Here is a 16,675-nt window from a genome sequence, read left to right as displayed (position 1 = left end):
AATTCATAACATCCATCAAAAATTAGTGCAGATGCATGCATAATTTAAATGGGTACACCACACGATCAATCATTTGTGATGATCTTTAATTCACACAGACTGTCTACACGATTCTTCCTCATGCACTTGGTTCAAAATTCAACAGATTAGATTATAAATAATATTACTTTCACCTTCCTTAAACTTTTGTACCTTTTAATGTAATTTACTCACATGTCTTTTATCGTACTCTGCATTCTCTGCTTTTAAGGATCTCAAGGTTATAATATTTTTTCTTTAATACCCTCAAGAAGAATAACTGCAATGATGTGGCAATTAATCAGTTGAGCAAAGGCTTTGAAAAAGCTTGCCCACAAAACAATTTAAACAAAAAAAACAACAAGCAAGAGAACTACTAGCTCTCTAAGAGCCTCCACAACAAACCACATATCTGCAATGTGCCTTGACCAATTGTTGAGAATGGGGTTAGGCTATTTATTGTGAAGAGATTTCTAATATCACATTGGCTTCTGCTTTAGCATTGATTTCCTACTGCAGTGATGACTTTCTTCCAAAAGTTAAAATGCATGAGTATTAAATATTGAAGGATGAGTAATAATGATAATAGTAAGGATGAATACTGAAGCGGCATAAAAATTAATCTTATCCACGGCTAATTTAATTATTTGGCCAACTCCTTGTGAGGTACATACTAGCAGCAGTGTTTACAATATAAAGTGTTGACCAAGCACATAGTGGTAGTTGACCAACTCACCAGAGTCCAACATACATTTAAGGTGCAATTGATGATGGTTGCATTTTCAAGGTATGATGGACTACCATAAAAGATAATTACTGTTGCTCTAAGCTCCCAGTTTCAACAGCAAAATCGGAATAAGTCAGCACTTCCATCAAGAATTGTGGCAAAAACAGAAAAAGCCAACAATGGAAAAAGGATGCTGGCAGACAAGAAGCAGGATAAGGGATGCTGGCAAAGTTATATACCAGAAACCCCACAATGGATGGTGCTACCGATGATTAAGAGCTTACAGTGACAGATTATAAGACAACAGCCCTCTACAAGATGGTAACCATGATAATTAAGACTAACAACAAATAGGGATGATGACCATTTTAAATGGTAATATCATGAAGGATGGTGGAATCAATTTTAATTTACCTGAAATTGTTATCCAGCATATGTTTAATGTACTAAAAATTAAAAAACCCTATAGCTAACAATAGATTTCTGAAAATTGACATCATTCAAACAATAGTTTGACCTCAAGCATTTTTTATCTTAGCAATCTCCCCATGATAAAAGATGGCAACAGAGGACTCTTGTGGAGTGGCTTTGTTTGTTATAGTTACAAAGCAACAGATCATATAGTTGACTTGGCACACTGGCTTAGGGATGACTGGGAAAAAAGTATAAGCACCAACTCCTCATATTGTAATCGTATTATCTTCAAGCCTTCATCTCCATTTAAGATTCACTGTACTTTAATATAAGGGTTTGGATATTGTTGTTGCATATTGTCTATCTCCATACCCTCCATCTATTGGGAGTACCATTGTAATCTCCGGCATTTTCTTGCTTCTCAATGAATTGCACTCCTTGCAGATCTTCATCATTCCCTCAAGACCTTCCCTCACACTCTTCTACCAAGAAAAACTATAGCTTCTAAAATCAGCCCTAGTGTGTGGATTTCCTATGCTAGCCTATCTTTACATTGTGGATGACCAAACTAATGTCATGGTCCCTAACCCATTGCCATCATCTACCATTGTCTCCACATATACCATAAAGACAGCTATTTTGAAGTTATGTACCAGCAATGCAGCAGATTGTGAAGACCCCCAAGCTGAATTCATTCTATGCGGTGTGGGTCAACTGTCATCTTACCTTCCCTTTGGCAAAACTTTCCAACAAGGTGGTTTAAACTTCCCTTAGTCTCAGTCCCAACACATAGCTCATCATATTCATAAATATGGAGGTCTCTTCTACCTTGGCAACTACAAACCATCATTATTTGGGATCCATTTGCCAAAAATTATGCCACTATGTTAGACATGCAATTTTCTAAGCACTTGAAGAGAGATTATCAGACCATTGGCCACATATTGACACTCCAAGCTATTATTATGGATGCTTGTAATTAGTCTTCACAATCTTTTGTTGTTTTATAGACTTCAAGGCCTTTAACTCAATTTTGAGACACCTGCTTTTCTAGAGGATATGAGATGTTAGATTTCTTGATTCTCTCATTACCAAATCCTGGATGCTTTCTGAGACAATTATTAGGCACCTATGTACTTCTCATGGTCTTTTTGACTTCGTGAAGAGTACCAATGGGATCAAACAAGGGTGTCCTCTCCCATTGACCCTCTTCAACATTTACACTGAGGAATTGCGAGTTTATTCGGCAACACTCTCATATAAATGAAGGTTGTATTTTACATGAGGTAGTTAAAGCCATACTACTTTTTGACAATGATTTCATTCTCCTCTCACATTTTGTCAAAGGCTTACATTGGCAACTTGATGCCTTGCTTGTTTCTATGCACTTCACCAACTTGTGGTCAGCCTTACTAAAAATGGAGTCATAAGTGTCAACATTTCCAAACATTTTTTCCAAATTCCAGTTCTCCAACAAAGGAGCATCTTTGGAGATCACATCAACTTACACATACTCAGGAATCTAGTTTTCTTGTCCATCCTTCATTTTTTGAGCTTGCCTATCAATTGCATCTTTGCAAGGGTCATGCCTCTTTCTCTGTCTTGGAGCATCAATGTTTCCAAATCTACTTCCAAGATATCCCTCCAAGGATAGATCTTTTTGATAAATCATCAAGCCTACAATTTTATTTGGGTTTGAAATTTGGAGACCTAACTTGGAATTCATCAATTGAACCCATATTAAGAGGGTCTGAATTCTCATGATGCAGTGCATGATTTGTTGCAAGCTATATGTTCCCCAAAGCAATGTCAAGACCGAGTTTGCTACCTAGCCACTACATCTTGAGACTATCTTCTAGCTTATTTTCTACATCCACAAACTTAGATCCATGGGTGATTCAACTTCTAGTCGTAAAAGTCATCCATACTTATCTCTCTATTCCTCTAAGCAGTTTGCTTCATTGGGTTTCAAGTGACGACAACATTTTCGATATTCTGAAACTAGCTTAACTAGCTTGCTCCTTTCTATCAACATCTCTATTGATAGACTACCTCCCCTACATATTCCTTAAGACACTCCTACTCAACTCCTTTTGAAGGATAGCTTCACTAGAGCTAAAAAAGATAATGTTTACAAAAAGTCAAGCGAAGTCACTTGGATCTCCATTCATGTGCCACTCAGCTTGAAGCTTGATTTTTAAACAACATTTCTTATAGGTGAAGGAAGATATATTATGTCATCCTAGCTATCTTCAACATAGTTGGTCACACAACTTGAGGTTTACTATTGAGTTTTTTATCTTGGATAGGAACTTCCACATAGGTTCAATGTCAAAATGCGAGGAAAAGTTCAAGTGGTTTGAGTTACTCTATTTTCCATTTCACTTTAAAGATTAAAGTTAGTCTTTTACTTAGCTAGATAAGTCGAAGGTGCAATTATTAAATGGTGATTTACACTTATCTTCTAGCTCATTCTTACAAGTGAGAAGAATACTTTTGTAATTAAAGCTGATTTTTGGAAGATGTAAGATCCCCAACTCTATTTCTGCCCTGAATTCTGAGTTTAGGTTTGAATGATAGTCTTTGACCAGCGTATGCAAATAGGTGATTGGTTTTTGCTGTTTGTAATTTTTTTGTGTTTTTAGTTTTCTGATTTTTTTGGATTTTTGCATATATTGAAAATTTGAAAGCAATAACAAAGCTAAAATAAAATCAATTAACTATGAACTGAATTTGACCAAATTGAAATGGAATTAAATCTTCTTATTAGTTGTCAACCAATTTGACCATGAGAGATCGTACCAGGCCAATACACATAGATCGGTTAAGTCTGGGATTGTAGCATTAAAAGAACTGAATTTGCCTCCCAAATATCAATGCTGATGACTCACTAGGGCTGGCATCAGCAACTACTGAGAAGTGTGGCCCTTTGTAAGGCTGAAAACCAATCTGAAACTCTTCAATACTGCTACAGATAGTGCAATCTGCCTGATACAATTTGTGACTGGTCTGTATCCCTTCAATTCGAACCCTAAAACAATGAAATCACTCTTTCCTAGTGGTGTTTTATGCTAATTCCTTGCTGTACAGCCTGCCTGGGCTGATTTGCAATTTAATTCATCATTTTTCATCACTGGTCTGCCCTTCCACAACCTTAATAATAATTACCATAACCTGATCTGCTAATATCAGTCAACAAACAACACCAAAAATGACCCAAATTGCTTCTTGTAAGCTGGATTGGTCACCAAATGCTGCAACTCTCAACTAGAGCTCTGCTTCAGATTTACCAATGAAGAAAAAATGATCAAGAATGATGAAAAATGACCTCCAAATGCCTTTTAAAAGGCTCCAAACCCTAGGTCGTATCTTTTAGGGGTTCTAAGATTTCACTTTATTATTTTTAATAAAATACAAGTCTTCCTTTAAAAATCGACCCCTTAGGCATTATATTTTATTATTATAATGTATTCCCTTTTTTATGCCTCAAATGCCTAGGAAAAGGGGGGCCAACTTATTATAAGTTATTTTATTATAAAGTGATTATAATATCACTTTAATATAATTTATTTAAATCTTACTCATTAAATGGAATCCAGGACTCCGATCTGAATTCTGTCTAAAGCACTGTGGTCATCGATGCCACCTGAGTCCTGCAGGCTAACTGGCAGTTCCTCCTAAAAAATAGGAACTTGACTTAAAAAACAGGAACCTCACTCCAAACTCCAGAAACTGCTCAAGAGGCTCCTGCTCTACTTTGTGGTCCCCGGGTGGTCATCCAATCAACTGTCAGTTCTCCCTACAAAATAGGAGAGTTCCATAAAAAGTAGGAATTGTCATGTAAATGCTCAAAATGGCTCACAAAGCCTCTGCGAAGCTCTATACCCCTCAGAATGAGTCCCCTAACCATCTGGTTGACCTACGAGAACTCGAGTGATAGGTCAACCCTCTGCTCATCTCCTGTCGCCTAGAAAGGGGACATTACAGAAGATTAGAATCTTAGCTGAATTAGTATAACGATAGGAGCAAGATACAAGAATGTATAGCTTCAAAAGCATTTTGAAGGACTAAGAAACTAAAGTTATAACATACCAAAACAACATAGTACATATTGTCAATTTCCATGCAATTGTGAGTAATATTTGTTGTGGAGGTTGCCTTATTTTTTTTAGAAGTTATGAAAAATTGATTAGGAAGTTATCTATGTATTCTTCCATATTTTGAAGCTTTCATTATTATGTGATTTATGCAATGTTATTTAGCAATAGGATATAAACACCAAGTATTTTGAAAATTATTCATTCCCACCAATTATGAGTTAGGATAGATCATCATACTTTTTGTTAAGACCAAATCTATCGGCTTGCTCCCTCCAAGAGGTTGAGACTAAAGACAACTTATCTTCAAATACCCATTTACTACAAAAATTCAAGAGAGATACCACTACCCCTATAGGCACTTAAGCAGCATTCTCTCTTCTTTCTTTAGATAACCAAACCAGCAGTATGTGCCTCTTTATCTACAAGAAGTTGTCACCCTTTGATATAGATCCTTACAAGGGGTCTCTTGGGATCTAGATTGATCACCTCCTTCTAGCCAATCTAAAAGACCAATATCTCTAAATGACCTTTAGATAGTGCTACTTCAAACATAGATGAAAATAGACCTATGAAATGGAATTTCGCACAACTTATTTCTTCTACTCAAATGACCTAGAATGTTCCCACTCAGCAACATGGTTTTGCTTCTTGCTGACAAATTGACAATACAGCTCAACTCCTCAACAACATAGATTTACTCCTCTCTAGCCACCCTCTAACCACAGGGATAGATGCATATTACAAGCTTCTTCATGACTACTAGAGTTACATCACCCTTGGATGTTAGGAATGATTTTAAAGGGAGTGCCTTGCTTCCTCTTAGAACCCCCCAACTTGGTCCTATTGGCGTTAGACACTCCCCAATGAGAACTATCAAATCTTGTATTAGTCCTCACAATGATCAACAATGACACCAATGACTCCATTTCAAGCCCAAACAAGCTATTCAATGAGACTTGTCTTTATCTCTCAAATACTCAACTTATGTTCTTTGGGGATCTCGGTCCCTTTGTTATTTGTATCCACATGTGTTGGTGGCCAGCATCTATGCTGTATTTTTGTTTTTGTTCCTTCCCTTTTCGGGCCTTTCAAAGATTCTCTCCTTAGAACTTTCTATTATATTCTAGCATACAGTCAAGTGCCATTGTCCTACTTTTGGTCACTTATGGATATTAATATAACTACTTTTTTTATGATTTATATCTTGTACTGTACCATGGATCTTTGCAATGAAGGAAGTAATGCTTCTATCAGCATTGCTGATACCTAGTTATTGAAATATCAAGTATCATGCTCCAAGGATCCTACATATCACACTGATTAAAGAGGTTGATCTTACAAGCACAAGCTCATTTCTGATTTGCAATTTGTTCTCTAACTTTTTGTTTTTTGACGATAATATTTTCATTTCTTGCTATTAACTTGTTTATCTCAATGGCACAATCCCTAGAATGTAGCTTACAGATTTGCATTAAGAAGGATAGAAGCCACCTAGGGTTTTCAACTAATATAGTTTAAATTCAAGAATTCTTTAGCCAATGTCTATCTAGCAGCATTACCAATTTCTCTGAGATATTTCTTGCAAATTTGAATTTATATCATAATACAAGTAGATCATCTTAATTCTAATTCTTGAGGCAATTAAAATGTTGCTCCAAACTTATTTATTTATCTTTGTGTTGTTTCTGGACTTGATTGTGTGTGTCTTTTTTGCATCACACACACAATCGAATCCAGAAACAGAACAAAGATCTATTATGGATTGTAGAAAACTAATATCTCTTATTTATTTATGTCATCACCAATCTATTTCTTAGTTGGGTGGTGTTGTGACCATTTCACACATTGCCTCATCGCAGATGGATACCCCTTTTTTTGCTTGCAGTTTCAGTCTTAGGCAGCTTAGTGATATTCCAGGTCTCTCCTTAGGATGAAGTGAGTCATATTAGCTTCTAGAAAAATTGGATTGGTGATTCGGATCAAGGTTAAGAGGCGGTTGTCTGAGAGATTTGAATTTGAATGCTTGAGCTTGAAGTGGTGGTCCTATGAGAAAATTGCCTAAGTGTGAGAAAAAAATTTGGATAATAAAAGGTGAAGCATATTGTTCTTCCATCTTTCCCTCCATCCCATATCCTCCATTTCATATTCATATCCTTCACACCTTCCCTAGCCGCGGCATCCTTCATCACTTTCTCTATCCTCCCTTCCGTCCATCCACCTCCATCTTCCCTTCATCCTCCTTCATCTCCTTCCACCCTCCATCTTTCTTCCATCCTACATTTTTCATCTACCCTTCCATCCGTTTCCTACACCCCATTTTCTGACCCACAACTCATAACATTTACCTCACTTCCTATCATTCTTACCTTCCATCTACCTTTCATATCCCCTCCCTTAACCTCCTTCAATTTCCTACATCCTATCCTAAACCTTCCATCTACCTGGGCACATTTTGGAGGAATTCCGTTACATTATCAAACATGTAGCAATATCAACAGCAAGTTTCGTCAAGATCAGACCTCAATTAGACCTAAAACACAACAAAATCCAATCTGAGAAATAAAATCAGAGCAGATTGTTACCACAGATAGGAAGATTTTGGAATAGAATTTCAATCAGTAAAGAGCAAATTTTGAACATCAGTTTTGTAGATTATTATCAGCATCCTCTTGCAGGTCTGATTTTGATTTTTTTGATCATTTTTTCATCAGGACCAGATTTGATTTTGTGTAATTTCAGTCTTAAACTAGGGTTTAAAAAAGGGGTTTTGATTGAGATTTTTTTTGTCATCATTTATTTTGGAAAATCCTAAATTGGCTGATTCCTGTTTTAATCAAAGTTGATTTGCAAATTGATAAGCATCTTTGAAACAAAGTATGATTTTTCACTATTAAATTTTAGGATCAGCATTTAAGTTTAGCAATTCATTGAAATTTTAAATGAAGTCTTCACTCTAAATGTAGATTGCAAACCTAATAGAAGATTTTCAGTTGTTGAAACATTAATATCATGTTAAGATCCTAACTTGGGCAATTCTTCCAGGAGGTAGATGGCAGCCTCGAAAGCTGGAGGACTCACAAGGCAAGCTCTCATCAAGGAAGATGCGAAAGGAGCACTAACAACTTGGGCAAGATTGACGTGAAGAAATTTCAAGGCCCTATCTACACAAGCAAGCCAACTGGGATTTCAGAGAAAATGATTGAAAGTGGAGTTATCCAAGCAGCTGGTTTCCTTCCAGCCATCCAATGCAACGAATTAAAAGTTGAATGTAATGTCCCCACTTTGAAATGGAATTTAATAATAAATAATAATAATAAAATTTAATATTAAAAATTAAATTAAAATATAAAAAAAAAAAATTAAATATAATTAATTAAAATTTAATAAAGTTAATGAATGGTCAAAAGACATGGAAGGAAGAGTTGTGACTCCCTCAACAATAAGATATAAAAGGGAGAAGAGAACCTTACTTGAGAGGGGAATAATTTGGAAATGAGAAGTGCTAATCTGATTTAAATAAGGAGTGCAGACCTGATTATGAAAGGTTATGTCCCTTTCAAGGGGCAGAAAAAATGAAGAGTTGTACTCTTTCAAAAGGTGCTAATGGTGAAAGGGTGTGTCTCTTGCCAAAGGGCATGCATGATGAAGAGGTGTGCCCTCTCCCTCACATTGAGAGATATAAAGGAAAGGAATCAAAGCATCCAGCAATATCACCATGGATTGGATCAGATCAGAAGGATTATTAAGTTACAGGCAGTAGCATCTTTGTTCTTGGTGTCATACTTAATTTCATATATAAAAGATAGAGGAAGACCATTTAGACTGCCAGCAAGATAGGAAGGAAAAAAGGAGAAAGGATCGACAAAGAAGCTTGTAAGCCGGTTAATTAGTAAATAAGGCTTTTTGGTAATGTATTAAAATAAAACAATAGTATTAAGTTATACTTACGGGGTAGTTGGTTGTTTGACGATTGATGGCCTAACCAACCGCAAACTCTTTATATGTAAGCTTGTAGCAATTGGAGATACATTCTAGTGGAGATCAATATGATATACATCTGTGTTACACGAATATATCTCGGTATACTGTATTGTGTGTTGTTGGTTCCATGATAGTGTTTTATTATGCTCTGGTATTATAGTTGGATCTTGGTGTTTTGTATGCTACAACTTAATAAACTTAGGCTACTAACATTTTGGCGTCGTTGCCTAAGTCGAATCCGGAGTCTCTGGAGGGAAGGCTGGCAGGATGGAAGCATAATGGGTCATCCATTCAACCAAAGCATCCGGGTAACAGACAGTGACGTAGAGGATAACACGGAAGTAACTAGGGAGGATCAGTTGACACAAGACCTGATTCACGCGTGGGACGTTTCTGTGGACCGGTACTTACAGCGAGAAGCGGAACTGAGCGCGGTCTCGGCTGATACGGTACGGGCGGAACTCAACATGAACCAGGCCGTACATGATCTCTTGGGTAGCCTTCCCCGGTTATTGGCACGTGTACTCGTGGAACGTGAAGAGGAACGAGAGAACATACAGAGGGAGCAGCGTAGGCAGCAAGTGCTTCAACAGTATAGAGAAAGGAACAGAAGGGAAGCAGAACAGCGGGACTCCACACAGCGGAGAAACCACCGTAGCCCCAATAATTAATGCCAAATAAACTCAACAAAGATCGAAGCCAACAACCCCTGGAGGAAGAAGGGGGAAGCCACGAAGACATAGTAAGGAGATCCCTGCACATCCAGGAGCAACTCGAGAGGCGCCTGAAACTCTACCGGATAGTTGAAGAGAGAGTGAGCCTAGCAGAAGGTTCGTGGCAACATACACAAGAGTGGGACAAGAGTCACCACAGCCCATAGGAAATAGAAAGTAGCGAGAATTGGGAGCAAACAACCGCCCCAACCGAGTCACTCAACAATTTCCAGACTAAACCGGAAAGCACGAGAAAGATGGCACATAACCCCGAAAAACAGAAACTTCCCAGATTCAATGGACTAGGATCAGAGGATCCCGCGCACCACTGTAAAACTTGTGTCACCATATGGCAGGGCAATGGCGAGGATGATGAGGATAACTTGTTGAAAGCATTTCCGGCCACCCTCCGTGGGATTGCCATTGACTGGTACACGGACCTACCCACCAGCTCAAAGGATACCTGGAAAAACCTGGCTAAAGCATTCGAGGAGGAGTTTCGGCTACTCCGGGACGACAACAAGATCGTTGCAGAAATATACAACACCAAACAGGGCAAGACAGAGACGGTAAGGTCCTACTACCGCAAACTAAAAGAATTGATTGGAAAAATGGACAATAAGCCAACCGATGGGTTGAAGAAGCGATGGTTCATTGAGGGATTGCAACCATCCCTGCGGAAGAAGATGAAGATAGTGCCTACATCCACGATCACGGACGCATACAATAGAGCCATGAACATTGAAAGCGAGAACAAGACATCGAAGGGCAAGAGGCGTACAAGTGATGAAGATAGCAGTGATCAGGGAAGCGAGGAGGAGTCACGCACGATACAAGCGCTCCAAAAGGATATGAGACGAATGCTGCGGGAAATGCAGACGCAGAAGGAAGAAAGTAGGGAGGGTAGGGACCTATGGTGCACTAAGTGCAAACTAGAGGGACACACAAAAACCAATTGTCCAAAGAAAACTTTCTGTGACATCTGCCAAGTGTTGGGGCATTCCATCAAGGAATGCCCCTACAACTTGAAGGCAAGGAGTGCCCAGGTACTATATACTCGAGAACAACCAACACCAGCAACTACACCCTCCAAGAACACAAACTCAGACGCATCACTAGGGGGCTATAGGAACAGCCGGAGGGGGAGTAACAACAACAGCAATAATAATACCCCACAAGGACACATCCAATATGATGCAAAAGGCAGACCGATGATACAATGTCGACGATGTAACGAATGGGGCCATTTAGCACGTGACTGCCAGAGTGGTGTTGGACAAGGAGGAGAGCTACTCTGCAAATGGTGTGGGCCGAGCAACCACGAAGATGCTGAATGTCCAAGACAGAAAGGCGTGAACATGCTGGAGGTAGTACGGTCGGAACCAGAAGTATTGGCCATTACCCGATCTCACACAAGGAAACTAACTTACCCTAAACCAGGTATAGAAAAGGAAAGACTAAAGGAGGCACAAAAGGAAGTAGAAAGGGAAATCAGTGAGGGACAGCGGAAGACAGTACCCCACAAAACCACCAGCACCATACGAGCCGACTCTAAAGCTACCATAATGAACCAGCTGCTACAAACCACCGTGCCAGTCCGTGTAGCGGATCTGTTGCAAACACTACCACAACTACGGATAGCTATAAACCAAGTGGAGGAGACCACAAAGAAGGAAAAGACATCGGGCCAAAGAGAGGGAATGAAAGGAAGGAACCACTCAAAGGAGACCACCGACCCTATGTTGATGACAGTAGGGGTAGGCAGGACACCAGTCGTAGTAGAAATGGAGATTCTTGGTTACAGACTTACTAACACAATTATAGATGGTGGGTCCACGGTAAACGTGCTACCCGAGGAGACATGGAAAACCTTGGGGAAGTCAACACTCTGGCCACCTGCCTTCCACCTCGTAGGAGCAGATCAACATGGCATAAAACCACTGGGCACACTTATGGGCCAAAAGGTAACCATTGGAACCCAACAATTCTTTCTGGATTTTATGGTTATATCCTTAGCAAGGAAAGGATACGATGCACTCTTGGGAAGAGGATGGCTCATTATGGCCAAAGCGGATCACAATTGGAAGAAAAACACTCTCTCAATCGAAAGTGAAGGGAAGAAATATATCATTGATCTAGGAAACCAAGTAGTGAGTCAAGAAGTGGCTTCAAATTCTGGGTCCGAGGAAGGCGCACCAGGGGAGGATGCTGAGATGGAACCTGATGAAGAAGGAGTCCTCCACCTGAGGAATTGCTCAGAGGATGAAACAAGTTCTATCAATGGGTTATTCCACTTCCAGATGGAAGATTATGAAATCTTCCACCCGTGCAACGTGTTGGAGATCCTGGTGATCGAGGAAGGCAATACTTACCCACCACAATTTGCCAAATACCAGGAAGGGGAGGCTCGGGTAGATGGGACCCCCGCCCACCAATTCGGAGAAAATGAGATCGTACAATATGTGGAACCCAATGTACAAAAAAACCAACCTCGGCGAAGAAAAGGACCCAAAAGTAATACTAGTAGGGGACGATTGGGACCCCGTACTAAAAGCAGCAGCCTTTAAAATATTCCTCGAGTACAAAGATGTGTTCGCATGGACATATAAGGATTTGAAAGAAGTGCCTCTAGAACTATGCGTACATCACATACCATTAATACCAGGGGCTAGGCCAGTAAGGAAACGACCTTACCGCATGAACAAAAATTACGCGACAAAGGTACAAGAGGAAATAGAAAAAATGTTAGAAGCCGGAATCATATTCCGGGTGCAAACCAGTGAATGGGTCTCGCCTATTGTCATTTCGCTCAAAAAAGAGGGGAATCAGATCCGCATCTGCGTAGACTTCAGATGTTTAAATGCTGTGACAGTGAAAGATCCCTTTCCCATATTGTTTACCGATAGTATACTGGAAGAAGTGGCGGGGCAGGAAATCTATTCCTTCATGGATGGCTTTTCGGGCTACAACCAGATCAGCATAGCCGAAGAGGATAGGCTGAAAACCACCTTTATTGTGGAGGATGGAGTTTACGCATATAACCGGATGCCATTCGAATTATGCAACGCCCCAGCCACATTCCAAAGGATCATACTGCATATCTTCAACAAAATGGCAACTGGAAATTTTAAAGCATTTCTGGACGATTGGTCAGTGTACAGCGAGAAGAAAAATCACTTGCAAATACTAGGGGAGTGCATGGAAAGGTGTCGTCGAGCACGACTTGCCCTCAATCCGAAGAAATGTCGGTTCCTCGTCCCCCAAGGAAGATTACTTGGCCATATAGTCTGCAAAGCAGGGTTGAAGACTGACCCGGATAAGATAAGAGTCATCATGGAAATGGAAAACCCAACAGATGTTACAAGAGTAAAATCCTTCCTCGGCCACGTAGGATACTATCAACGGTTTATCAAAGGGTTTGCTGAGGTCTCCCTCCCACTGGAAAAACTCACCAAGAAGGGGGAGCCATTCGTATGGCACCACGAGCAAGAAGAGGCCTTTAGGGAACTTAAATCCAAACTTGTAAGTGCACCTATCCTGATATACCCAAACTGGGATAATAAATTTCATGTGCATGTGGATGCCTCCAACTTTGCCATTGGCGCCACCCTAGCACAGGCAGGAGCCACAGGCTTGGATCACCCTATATACTTTGCCAACCGCCTACTATCGAGAGCAGAAAGAAACTATAGTACCACAAAATGAGAAGCCTTGGGGATGGTGTACGCAGTGCAAAAATTCCGTCATTACCTCCTGGCTACGCCCTTTACCTTCTTCATAGATCACCAAGCACTCTTGTATCTGGTCAACAAACCGGCCATCCAAGGGAGAGTAAGTCGATGGCTAATCTTACTGCAAGAATTTACTTTCAACATTGTGGTGCGACCCGGAAAGAGCCATGTAATGGCTGATCATCTGTCAAGAATAAAATCAGGGGATCGCGCAAAAGGGGGAGTAAATGAGGATTTTCCAGATGGCCACTTGTTCCAAATAGCAGTCTTACCATCTTGGTATGAAAAGCTCGGACAATACCACGCCAACGCAACGTTCCCAAAGGAGATGCCCCCAAGTGAAAGAAGGAAGCTGGCACTAAAAAGCACAACGTTCCAACTGATCCACGGCCTTTTGTATAAAATGGGCCTTGATGGGGTACTACGAAGGTGTGTCTTAGAGGAAGAAATTCTGGGGGTTGTTAGGGAATCACATGAAGGGCTAGCCGGAGGGCATATGGGCCCAGATGCGACCGCAAGAAAAATATTACTAGCAGGGTTATGGTGGCCTACACTTTATGCAGATGCGCGGGAATGGGTGTCAAGTTGTGATACTTGCCAAAGGGCGGGTCAGCCACTCAAACGAAACTTTATGCCTCTTTTTCCATCCCAATCACAAGAGTTGTTTGAGAGATGGAGGTTAGATTTCGTATGGCCACTCAGGATAAGCAAAGCACACAGACGTCGGTACATAATCGTAACTACAGAATACCTTACAAAATGGGTCGAGGCTAGAGCTCTCCCAGACAATACGGCACTCAGTACGGCCAAGTTCCTATATGAACAAATCGTAACTCGATTTGGAATACCCATACAGGTCACCAGTGATAGAGGTGTACATTTTGTCAACCAAGTGATACGCACTATGACAATAGAATTTAGAATTTTTCACACACTGTCAAGTCCATACTACCCAAGGGCGAATGGACAAGCAGAGTCAACAAACAAAGTATTGGTGTCCATTCTATACAAGACTTCTTGAGTAGAACGAGAGGACTGGGAGGAAAGGTTGGGCACGGTGTTGTGGGCCTATCGTACTTCTTACAAAGCCACTACTGGACATACCCCATTCCAGCTCATGCATGGACAGGAAGCTGTGATGTCAATAGAGTACAATGTACCGAGTTTGAGAATAGCAGTCCAAAACTGGTTGGGGGATGAGGAGAGCTTAAGGGAGCGGTTGAATACATTACTTCAAATGGAGGAATGTAGAACAGTAGCACAATGGGCCACAAAAGTAGCCCAAAGAAGGAGGAACTTTTGGCATGACAAACCCCTGAGACAGATGAAATTCTCACCGGGACAGTCGGTGCTCAAATACGACGGCCAGAATGAACTCCGACCTAGGAAGTTTAGGGTACGATGATTAGGACCCTATAAAATAGAGGAAGTAGGGGCAAACGGAGCTATAAAATTATCTACCCTAGATGGCGATCCGATCAAAATCCCAGTAAATGGCTCAAAACTCAAAATCTACAAGGAGAGAGAAACTGTTGCAACAAATATATTGGGTTATGCCTCGATAGAATGTGGGACGAAGGAAGATGAGAAGGGGTCCAAGTCTCAAAAGTCAAGAACATGGGTCGAGAACAAGGGAAAACTATATATAGAGAGAACCAAAATAAAAATATTTCGCATGAAAAAAAAAGACCATAGAAAAATAAAGACCAAAGCAAATATTAAAAGTCTAATATGGGGCCAGCAAAATAAAGGAGGGAGTGGTTCACAAAAAATTAAATGGAGGATAAAAGCACCCGGCATAAAAGGGGGAAAGAAGTGGCACAAAGGCACATAGATTTTTGCAAAGGCAACGGAGAAGTGTGAAGGAGTGTCCAGGGCGTACACACAGAGTTGGCACGAAGGCACAAAAATCCCCGCGAAGGCACTACGCAACACGTACACGCTACATAGCACGTACGCACCACGCAGCCTGTACGCACCACGCAGCACGTACGCACAGCCAAAGGAAGACACGCCACGCGTGGGGAGGGGTGGAGCATACGCGGAGCTGCGCAAGGGAGATGCAGAGGGCGCAAGGGGGGAGGTGTCACGAAGAGGGAAGGCGTAGGCACACCCAGGCGCGGTGGCACGAAGGGGACGCAAGGAGGCGAAGGCGGAAGTCAGGAAGGGAGCGCATGGAGTGTACACAGTGCAGGGAGTGTACGCACAGAAGGGAGTGTAGGGAGTGTACGCAGCGCAGAGAGTGTACACAAGGAAGGGAGCGCAGGGAGTGCACGCAATACCACAAGCACACGCAGCGGCCAAGGCTACGGCGTACGCCTTAGCCACAGCAAGTGCAGGGACTACACCATACACAGCCGCAGCACAAGCAAGGACGAGGTAAATCGACCACATCAGCCCCGCAGTATAAGAACTCAAAGCCACCAAAGGGGCCATCACTACAGTTGCACAGCGAGGGAGAAGCATACGCCAGCAAGACACAAGATGGTGAAAGGGAGTCACGGCAACCCTAGAACGGGTAGTTATGACATAAACTACAAGGCCAGTACCTCTAACAAGCAACCAATGGCCATGCCGGGAACTAGCAAGAAAAGCCAGGACAGGGCAATAGAACAAGTAAACGTGGAGAATATTACGTTTGAAGGAGTTCTTGGAAGTGAGTGCAAGAGGTGGTGGGAACGCAATGAGGAGGACCACCCTCTAAAGAATTCATTGAAGAAAGCAGAGGTTGATAAAATCATTTTTATGCCCATCTTCAATCTGAAAGAATTTGAGCCTATATTGCGCGCTATGGTCCACGGATATGAGCAGGACAAGCATAGATCAGTAATTGATTATTTGGGACAGACAGTGATCATCTCTTATGCACCCAAGGAATTCAACAAGGTTTTCGGAATTCCAAGTGGCGGAGATTCAACTATGAAACCCTCAGCAAGAATGTCTACAGAAGAAAAGAAGCAGTTGATGGAACACATCTGCGGTAATACACTC

The 16,675-nt window shown here is 41.1% G+C and overlaps 1 protein-coding gene across 4 annotated transcripts in view; it reads right to left on the bottom strand.

The window, feature by feature from the left end:
• Positions 1-16,675, bottom strand: part of LOC131051143 (nifU-like protein 4, mitochondrial) — a 135,939-nt gene that overhangs the window by 71,465 nt on the left and 47,799 nt on the right. The gene's annotated exons all lie outside the window — the stretch shown is intronic.

The sequence above is a fragment of the Cryptomeria japonica genome, chromosome 5 (genome assembly GCF_030272615.1).
Source record: "Cryptomeria japonica chromosome 5, Sugi_1.0, whole genome shotgun sequence".
In the NCBI taxonomy this organism is placed as follows: Eukaryota; Viridiplantae; Streptophyta; class Pinopsida; order Cupressales; family Cupressaceae; genus Cryptomeria; species Cryptomeria japonica.
This window is presented reverse-complemented; position numbering and strand designations above follow the sequence as displayed.